Here is an 11,319-nt window from a genome sequence, read left to right as displayed (position 1 = left end):
ATTGTAATATTTATCAATAAATAAAATTATGTCACGAAAAAAAAATACATTTAATTACTGATCATACAACAGAGATTTGAATAGCCATTAAATAACCCCTTACATAAAAAAAAATAATAATAAAAAAAACCATGAAAAGTGGACAATTATTAGCGAAGATACAGTATAGTGAACTTTGTACGGCTTTTTATTATATTCAGAAATGAACCTTTATAAAGGTCAAGAAAAATATAATTTCTATCCACCTCAAATTCAATGTATTTAATATTATCTCAAAATAAACATGTCAGCTTTTCCTGACCATAGTTCTACCATAGAACGCTCAAGTTTTTATTTCCAGCCCCTACCGGGACTTAAAGTTTGATAAATTTTTATTTTTGAGGATTCGTATATGTGTGTGCGTATATATGTAAGTTTATTTATAAAAAATTATAATTTACAGATTAAAAAATACATCTGGCTGCAAGAACTTAGTAATTGCTATGATGATCCCGGCAAGAGTATTTACATAAACGGTTCTTTCAAATATTTAGGGGATGGAGAATTTCGTGTCGACGTTGATGCATTCTCATCTCAAACAATACACCATTTATACGTGAGTTTATTACATATTATCCATATATAATAAACAAATAGTTTTTAGTTTATACCATCCTAAATTAATTATTAATTATTTATACACTAGTATATTGATACAACCAATATCATATGGACTTTTTATAATGTTTTGAAACAACCTACATTTTGTATTCCCCAAACTATACTTGACAGACACATCAACTTTGACTAGTATTTACACATTTTATCGCTACAGTTATAAAAATTGGAATGAAATAACTACCTAATTTTCTACCATTCTCTTGTGCTATATGGATGAGCTGAAACTACATGGGGGTGAAATGAACTACATATGTACATAGCTTTCAGGAAAAAAAACGCAGGGCTCGCTTTAGTATATTCGATGTGCCTAACAGAATTGGAGAAAATGCCTTCTTCTACAATATTCTCTACTTGGTTTGTCTGATAGTAATTTTACACAGATGTGTTTCATGATGCGTTTAGGTCTCTTAACAGAATGGTTATTATCAATCATGTAGTACAAGGATAGTGGTAGGAAGAAATCGAGGGACAAAAGAGCAGGGAAAGCAAAACCCAGAACCAGCAGTCGGCTAGAGCACCACAAGTGTCTTGGATGCGGCAAAGTTGGGCACCTGCTGGCTCAGTGTCCCCGAACTCGGTGTGTCGAGTGAAAACGAGAGACACATAGCTACACAATGTCCCTATGTGTGCCATAGACAGTGTGTTCAGTTTCTGAGGCAAAGAAAAGGACTCCATAGGGGATACGAATCCGCAGGTGAGGCCTCAGAAGGAAGGGGCCCGGGGCGAGTACAGAAGATCAGGAGGAACGTGTAGAATCGGACGGGGGATGAAGGAAGGACCGGAGAGAGACGACCACACATTGGTGAGCAACAATGCGAGGAAAGGGAGCGGCGGTCTGCCTATCATTCGAGAAAAAGGAGTTTGCCTCGATAATGCTGGAAGCTCTAACACTATCTCAAAACGGAAAACGCTAGGGAGGCTAAATGGAAGAAGAAGAGTCCAGGTATGCCAATGACACTTAGTTACCTTGGCCTACCCTCACCCAGTAGCGTAGAAGGAGAAGCATAGATTAGGTTGTGTAAGTAGGGAGTAAAAGGGGATAGTTTGACTGTCCATGTGGTTGAGAAGATGCCCCCAGAGTAACAAGTGATTGTTGGATGTGATTTGTTAGGAAAGGTAGGCGCAAGAATAAGGAATAACGTAGATAATTGAAATATTTGTAACCGCTAATAGATAGTAGGAGGTACAAGAGTGCGAGTAGGCGTAATTAAACAGGCGGAGGACTGGCGGGAAAGAATCTTCCTTGAGTTTGACGATATTTTCTATAAGGAAGGAGAGGTCCTTGGAGTAACGGGTAAGACCCGTTATTCCCTTGAAGCAGGATATAGTTACGTACGTGAAGGAAAGAAGATAGCCACAGGCACTCCGGAAGCACATTCGAGACGAGCTGGATAACCTGAAGAGACGAGGGATGTCTCCCTATAGCAGTCTGCTGTGGTCGGTTAGGAAGAAAAGGTTACCAGCTGAGAGTGAAGAAAAATACAGAGTAGTGATGGATTATAGGAAGGTAAACAAGAATACTGTGGATGTAAAATACCCCAAAGTTCGAAGATATTCTAGATAGACTGGGTGGGGAAAGAATATTTAGTACTACGAATCTTAGAGTTCTGTTCCGGACGTCAGAGAGTCAACATCGGTGTCTCGTTTGATCTTTTGAACAATAGAGCTATTGTTTTGTGTAAGCTAGCGGGTATGTTTAGTGTTCTACTGAGAAAACTGGCCAACTGCTTTACTCATAAAAGTAAAATTACGATTCACAGTAACCATATGCAACATATATTTACCACCCACGGAAAGGATTAATGAAACAGCTTTTATTCAACTTAATTATAGTCTTCCTCCTCCTTATATTGTATTTGGAGATATGAACGGATCGCATCAAACTTGGAGCCCCGCAACACCTAATACCAGGGGAAATATTATCAGAAGAATAATAGATAGTACAGATTCTCTTCTACTCAACACAGGAGAAGCCATATATATCTGCCCATGATCCGGATCAACATTAGCAATGGACTTAACTTTTACCTCACCAAACCTTTTTACGCAAGTTACCTGGAGTGTCTGTGACGACCAATATGGGAGTGACCATTTCCCCACACTATCACGTTTAAGCACCGAAATACATCCAAAACCAAAAAACATCCTAGATGGATAATAGAAAAAGCTAATTGGGAGGAATTCGTAAGACAAATAAAAAAATTCAAAACACATCGACCAGAAAGTGTAGACAAAACAATAGAGAACTTTACGCATAATATAATACAGTCACCCCTTCAGACAATACCGAAAACGAAGGGGGATCCTAAAACAAATCATACTCCATGGTTTGATGATGAATGCCGGAAAAACATTAGTATAAAGAATAAAGCTCTAAAAGATTTTCAACGAAAACCTACAAAAGAAAACTTGATAAAATATAAAAAACAAAAATCTATAGTCAGAAACCTTATAAAGATTAAAAAGAAAAGATCCTGGACTTCATACGTAGAATCGATAAACTATAACACCCCAATAAAAAAAAGTATGGCAAAAAATCAATAGTATTGCCGGTAATAACAATATAGAAACTCCGATACTAAAAATTCAAAATGAAATGATTACAAATCCTAAAATAATAGCTGAAACTCTCGTGGACCATTTCGCAGCCATTTCTAACCTAGATAACAATCATAATCGAGAAGAACAGGGAATAGATTTTACACCATCTACAACACAAGACAACTCTTCTCAGCTGGAATATAATTGCCCCTTCACAATCTGTAAACAGCAATAGATGAAATAAAATCCTCCTCACCCGGAATAGATGAAGTACATAACGCTATGATAAAACACTTTCCTTATGAAACTAATAAAGAGATTCTTGCAATATTCAACAGTATCTGGGAAACATCCACATACCCTGAGGCTTGGAGAGAATCTATAGTGATGCCTATACTCAAACCGGGCAAAAATAAGCTACAACCCAACAGTTACCGGCCAATATTGCTTACCAGCTGTTTGTCAAAACTTCTGGAGAAAATGGTTAACAGACGACTGATGTGTGTCATTGAAAAATTGAACCTCTTGTCACCAATACAATGTGGATTTAGGAAAACCAGATCGACCATAGACCAGCTTGTTACAATGGAAGCCGAAATTCTCAACACTTTTATAGATCAATCAGAAGCGGTAGGTATATTTTTTGATATTGAAAAAGCCTATGACACTATAGACCGGAAAAGTATAACAAAAACGGTATATGAATGGGGGTTCAGAGGAATGTTGCCAAAGTTTATTCAAAGCTTCCTACAGAAAAGATATATCAGCGTAAGAGTAGGAGAACCGACCTCAAGTCGTAAAGAAATAGTTAATGGCATTCCACAGGGAAGTGTTCTAAGTTGCACACTGTTTGCAATAGCAATAAATTCTATAACAACTGTAATACCTAAATCAATAAAAGCATTCCTTTAGACGATTTGACGATCTTTCTAAGATTCAAGAGACGCGAGTGGATGAGAAGAGCACTACAGAATGTACTGAATAGTCTACAAGCTTGGTCGGAAAGCAAACATCTCCGATTCTCTATTGAAAAGAACAGAGGTGTATTATTTTCAAGAAAGAGGACTCCAAGCCCAGTACCTCAACTTTTCATGTACGGAAATTCTATAACATTCTGCGACAGCACCAAATTTCTCGGACTGATATTGGACCATAAACTAACATGGTCAAATCATATAAAGCACATGCGAGAAGAATGGTTTAAGAGGCTGAGACTATTAAAAGTATTAGCAAAAACTTCTTGGGGAGCTGATAGGAAGTCGATGCTCATGGTCTACACAAGTATAGTAAGATCCAAGATAGACTACAGCTGTGAGGTTTATTCATCAGGTAAAACAAACTGCCTCCAATTCTTAGACTCCGTTCACCATACTGGAATAAGACTTGCCACAGGTGCTTTCAGGACGAGCCCAATAGAAAGTCTCTGTGCTGGGGCTTCTTTACCACCACTTATTTTTCGGAAGCAGGAACTCATGGACAGTTACATTACCAAAATCAAACTCCAACCAACTAACCCTGCGTACCCCCATATATTTCACCCTCGTTGCATGAGAAAATATGAAATGAATCCTTCACGGAACGCTCCATTAGGCATAAGACAGAGAGAAATCATAAGAGAGATTTATGGCATGCATACAAACCAAGCTGAACTATAGATTGCCCCCTTGGAAATACCAGTCTTACAAAATAGATCTAACTATGAAACGCCAGAACCACGACTCAAATAAAATTAAATTCTTAAAGAAGATACAAAAATATTCAAATTATGAAATAATTTACACTGACGGCTCCAAACAAAATGAAAATGTTACTTTTACAATAGTAATACATGGGACACCGAGAAGATATAAATTACCCACATACTCAACAATATTTACAGCTGAACTTCAGGCGATTTCAACAGCGCTTCATTTATCTATAGAAAGTGAATACTCAAACATACTCATTTGTACAGATTCAATGTCTGCACTCCAGAGTCTATCAAACTTCAATCAAAGCGGACCTACGATAGACAAAATCTTTCTCTGGACTCCTGGGCACTCAGGAATAGCTGGGAATGAGGCAGCGGATAAAGCGGCTAAAGAGGCTGCTACCATGAACGTTCCACCACTTCAAATTTACGAGCCGAAAGACATAAAGGCATTTTTAAGGAACAGAATCCGAAAAAGTGGGGATTCAATGTGGGCTGACGTACCACTCACCAATAAATGAAGAAATGTAAAAAAAAACACACAAAAGTGGACAAGTGCCATAAGGGGAAACAGAAGAGGAGAAGTGGTTGTTGCAAGAGTAAGAATAGGACATTCCAAATTAACTCACCTTCGCTTAATCACAAAAGAGGACCAGCCTATATGCCAAACCTGTCATTCCCCATTATCGATAAAGCATATAATTGAAGAATGCCCATCATTTCGTCAAGCCTTCGAAAATAATAAAATTCCTCGTGCATTAGAATTGGCCCTTAAAGACTCAACAGAATCAATCGACAAAATAATAAAATTTCTAAAAGAAACTCAACTTTATACTAAAATATAATCCACCAATACCGACCAGTGTAAAAAGGAAATAGTCTACATTCAACCATCAAATGTCAAACAAAAGAAGATAAATGAAGTAAAAAGGGTGTAATAACCTAGATGTTGATCGCCCTGAATAAAAATCTAATCTAATCTAATCTACTACGAATCTTAAGGCGGGATATCACCAGATCAGGATGCACCTAACAGACCAGGATAAGACCGCGTTTACTTTTGAGAGGGGCCACAATGAGTTTACACGGATGCCGTTTGTCCTATAAAACACGCCTATCACCTTCAAAGAACTTATGGACGAATTCTGGAGTGGAATAGACGAGCCTTTGTGTCAGATATACATGGACGACTGGTTTTCAGCAAAACGTAGATTGAATATGTGTTTAAACGGATGAGAGGATTTGGTTCGAAACTGTCCTTGCAAAAATCTTCACTGGGTCAACAAGAAATAAATTTTTTGGGGCACATAATTCCCAAAGAGGGAGTTAGACCCGATCCTCATAAAGTGGCTGCTGTACTGTGGATAGCAGTGCCAAGGGATTTAAAAGGGATCAGACGCCTTTTAGGCACAACAAACTACTACCGCCGTTTTATGCCTGAAATAGTGGAATACCTGGTTCTCCTTGATAATCTTTTGAAAAAGGATAGGAAACCGATCGTGACCCCAGTTATGGAGCAAAATATTCGGAAATGCCTAGAACACTTACAGAAGAAACCGGTTCTTGCGTTCTAGATGCAATTAATATATCGTCAAGATAAACAAAACAATATGGCAATCCAAACAGTACCATGAAACACTGGAAAGTACGAGGTGCTTTTCTCAAGCCAGAACCCCTTTTTTTAACTTATGTTAAATTCACAGAGCCCAAAATGCGTTATGATGACAGTTTTTTGTTTATCTTATTCTGCTACTGGAATAAAATAAAAAGCAGAATGCAAATAAATCTTTGAAAAAAAAAAAAGTTTTTTCTCTAAAATTTTAGTTACATCTTCCCCTCTCCGAACTGGATAGCGGTCTGGCTGTGTTCGCTCATTTAAAGCTATGTAGTCTCCGCAAGCACGCCATTATCCATTTGTTTCCCAGTTGTAAGTAACAAAGGACTTTCCCACTTTGATTTTTATTGCCTAATTATGCCCTGACTTAATAAGTATTGGAATTTGTTTTTTGCTACTTTTAATTTATGAGGATCTAGCTCAACGCTATGGGCTTAATGTGTAGACATCAAATTGGATTCAGTAGGATCTGGAAATATTTTTATCAAATCTGTAAATGAATTAGTAGATATTAAATAACTAACTGCAGAAATTGTGTCAACCGACGCGGACACAGTCAATTATGTGGTATTATCCATTAATATTTTATTTTTCAAATAAATTATAAAATCAAATTTACGAGGAAAATCAGCTCCTAGAATTGATTTTGATGTCTTTGCAATAAAAAACGGCCATTCCTATTCATTTAACTTCCGTAGTCCTAAATCAATGTTTAGAACTTTAGTACCAAAAATTTGTATTTCGGTGCCATTAGGAGCGTATTACTTACGGGAATTACTGACACATCCGCACCACTGTCCACAAGAAATTTAATACCAGAACGACGATCCTGGACGAATAATCTATGTTGTAGGCCTGGAAAGACATCTGGGGCAGCTCTCGGCCATTACTACGACTGCCGGCTGGAGTTTTCCTCATTACTTTTTTTGTTCCATTGATAAGATTCATTGTATTTGTCTGCTTTGCATTTTTATCCAAAACGGAAGTGGCCTTAACAATGTTTTCCGTTACGGTTAAATCGAGAACTAGATCTAGAATTAGACCTTGATCTAGAACGATGTTTTTTCATTTCCGTTTCTAGGGCTGCTATTCGGTCACAAAGCTCTTTAATAATTGCATTAACTTGAGTAGGTGTTCTCGATATTTCCCAAATTCTATCTCCATTCTCAGAAAATTTATCTAAATTTCCATCACCGATTGAAAGTATTCCTCTAATTTATGGTGGTAATTTATCCAACCAAAATGTTTTTAGTAATTTTTCACTAATGTCTGTGCCAGCCAGGGCTTTCATTTTTAACAAAAGTTGAATGGGTTTAAGAGTACCAAATTAAATTTCACTCACTAATTTTTTTTTATTCACTTTCTTTAAATATTTTTAGTAATATCTATTTAATAGAAAAATCTATTTTTGAATAATGTATGTTTATTTATTAGGGTCTTCAGATGAGGCAATATCCCATATATTTTCTACCACTTTAAGATCTAATTGGGATACTAAGTAATTAAATTTAGTGGTTTCAGCAGTAATATGAGACAGTTAAAACTCAGCTCCTATTTGGTAAAACCTTATTTCTGGCTTATCCGTCCAAAAAAGTGGTATTTTTACACTAACTCGATCTACAGAATGAGTGGGAAGATTTTGTGCTGGCATCTCTGAAAGACTACTCTTTGATTTTCCTTCATCATTAACCATTGTAATTGAAGGTTGAAATAAAGACTTACGTAAAATGATGATTAAAAAATGTTCCAACAAACATACGTGGGATCACCAATGTAAGTTTGTATATAAGTTACAGCCTCAGTCAGCTGTTACTTCGATGTCAGCTGACTGAGGAGATCAGCTGATCGCATGTATATAAAGAGATGTACCGAACCCAATAAAGTTAGTATGTTACAGCAGTTCACACGTGTTACATCTTTTCCTTCTTCTATTTTTTGACATTTGGCTTTCGCCGATACTTAACTTATAAATAACAACTCTTTACAATCTTGATGAACATTTTTTGATATAACATAATATAATAGCGATACACAGTAATAATTCACATCACTTAGACCGTTCTCTTAGATAACCATACTGGGCAGGTAATCCAACACTCAGTGTGTACAAGTTATTCCAACATTACATCAAATCGTACAGTGAATAAGGATACACATCCTTTAAAATGTATGTTATCAATTTTAAACAAAACCATAGATAAACAAATTAATAAGATTTTCAAACTTCAAACTAACTACGCATTGTTTTCACTTCTGAATTGTTAAGTACTATCGGAGACGTAGTGATGCCGCTTTTGATACGTTAAAATATCGATACTTGATGCACATTCAGCCACATTCTAGTCAATAATAATCGATTAAAATATATAATGCCAATAAATGAAAAAATTGAAACGCAGAAATAAAAAATGATTTAATTAACTACTGAAATAACCATGTCTTGTTCTACTATCTCTTCTAAGAGACGAGTTGTTGTTACATAAAGAAAGTTTATTTATATTTTCAAATGAGTCTTATTTTTAGTTCAGATATAGAAAACCCCACTAGTACACTAAGTTTCATTGTTTTTTATAAACATCACTAACAATCCACTAATAGGTATGTTTAAGGAGATATACAATAACTTGCAGTCTCTTAGAAAAAATACGAATATAAGATAGGGTTATTTCCGTCGCGGTTTTCTAATTAAATATTTTCTACAAGCATAATTGGTTTATTTTTTTCAATTTATAAAAAGTGCATCTTTCATTCATATACAATTCCCTCTTGAACAGTTCTTTGTGACCTTGAAGAAATGCACCACAAGCCAGAAGACAGATGACTGTGAAGAAATTATGTCCTTCCCGATGGGAGATCAATGCCAATCAGAATTTTTACGGTCTTACAGGATGCAGTTCCAGCCTAAATTAATCTGCCCTGGTTCAGTAAATATAAACTTTTACTATAATCTCAATTACTTCATGGTTACACATTTCTATGTTTACATAATCTTTATCTGCTAATATATAATACAAAATACAAGACATAAATTTATTATGTTAATAAATTAAAAATAAATTTACTAAAAAAATTTTGTTTTCTTCTATTCATTTCTTTTGTTACACTTTACTTATATTTTGCATCTTTATCAATTATTATGGTTATATATATATTTTCTTTCTCTCAATTTTCTTTTTCTTTCCATATTTCAATTTTTAAATTATTAATAACTAATATGTTCATACTTCATTAAATAATTTCATTTTTATTTTATTTCCTTAATTATGTTATTTTACCCACGTTTTCATTTCGCATCCCAACCATCTTCTACTCGTACGTCATCCGCGGTCAGCTATCTCTCATAATTATAAATTTACTATAATTGCACGTTAAATTTAACTTATATTATCATTTTAAACTATTATAGAGATTTATACACTATTATAGTATTAACCCTTCGATGACACGCGTAGATCAAACCTGAACCAACCGTAACCATTTTGTATGATTTTTTGATTTCAAAACATTTGTAAGCAACTGCGGATATTTTGGAAATTTAGTTGGTAGTCCTAGGTAGGCGAGGAAGTGATAATTCAGAGTAGCATTCGTTGGGACTTAGAGGAGAATTTAAAAAATCCCATTTAAAATCTCGTCTTGGTCAATTTTGACCCCAGAGTATCAACGATTTGTGGAAAGTGGGTTTCATCCTTTAATGTCTGTCATTTGTAAATAGATTCTCTTTTTAAACTTACTTGCCATTTCATAAAGATGAATGGACGTAACTTTATATAATGGCTTTCTCTTTTATGCTTATTTTCAACTTTAGGAGTGAGGTATATTATAGTAAATGGAGAAAAATGGAAAATAGAGTGTATAATCAAAAGAAAACAAGCATGGATTTCCAATGACGAAGATGAGATTAAAATCTAAGGATTTATAGATGAAAAATCTAGTTATGAAGAGGATGGTGAAAGAGAAGTACCATGATAGTTTAGAAAGTGAATTCAGCACCGATGATAAATCTAACACCCCTATTTAGTGGAACAACCGAACACGTTTCAAGATAAACTATCCAACAACAATGAGCCTTCAAGTCCCCAAAACTATTTAAGATATTCAAAACTGTAATATTAATACTCATATCTACAAAAATTTTAATTTTGACAATTTCTGTCAGAAAGGTTTCAAAAAATTGCTATTCAAATATTTAAACTTATTAATTTACTATATTACTTTGTTTTTTTTGCATTGATAGATTGATTATTTAAATTTTTACAATAGTTAGTTATTCGAAAAACTATTTAATTAATACAGTGCAGTAATAAATACATTTGGAATCAATTTTGGCCCTAAAGTGCCCATAGAGGAGGTCTGACCTGGGGGCATTAATTATAGTCGCTCTCAAGTCATAGAGAGTTGTCCTATATTTGAGCTACTAATTTTCTAGAACCTCGCTATGATAATAATAAGTCCTTTGAAAACTATATATAATCTATATATTCGCTTCATGTTTGTGTATAAATTTTTTAATATACATTTATAAACGATTTCCAGGGAAGGAACCAAACTCGATTTAGAAAAGTTCCAGTTATACAGAAAATGGCGGTGCCCAGAAATGTGAAAGAAGTTCAGAGGTTGTCGGGAACTTTAAACTATTACCGAGGTTTTGGGAGTCCCTTGTCTTACTCAACAACCTCAAAAATAGCAGAAAGGTGGCAATCACACCGATGGTCGAAGATAATATTAGGCGGTGCATGGTGCTTGCATTTCCAGGCTCCAGTCATTAATTCAATATCACTAAAGACGCGATGGAGTACGCGCTAGGAGCAGTGTT

The 11,319-nt window shown here is 35.2% G+C and overlaps 1 long non-coding RNA gene across 1 annotated transcript in view; it reads left to right on the top strand.

The window, feature by feature from the left end:
• LOC106691798 (uncharacterized) overlaps positions 1-9,449 on the top strand; it is a 10,339-nt gene extending 890 nt beyond the window's left edge. The window contains exons 2-3 of the long non-coding RNA XR_010842771.1: positions 443-595; positions 9,281-9,449. This is a non-coding gene — a long non-coding RNA (uncharacterized lncRNA). The remainder of the gene's footprint in view (positions 1-442; positions 596-9,280) is intronic.
• The last annotated feature ends 1,870 nt before the right edge of the window (positions 9,450-11,319 follow it).

The sequence above is a fragment of the Halyomorpha halys genome, unplaced genomic scaffold, assembly GCF_000696795.3.
Source record: "Halyomorpha halys isolate HHAL.00 unplaced genomic scaffold, Hhal_1.1 Scaffold817.1, whole genome shotgun sequence".
In the NCBI taxonomy this organism is placed as follows: Eukaryota; Metazoa; Arthropoda; class Insecta; order Hemiptera; family Pentatomidae; genus Halyomorpha; species Halyomorpha halys.
The sequence above is the reverse complement of the archived record's forward strand: the minus strand, read 5'-3'. Positions and strand labels throughout refer to the sequence as shown.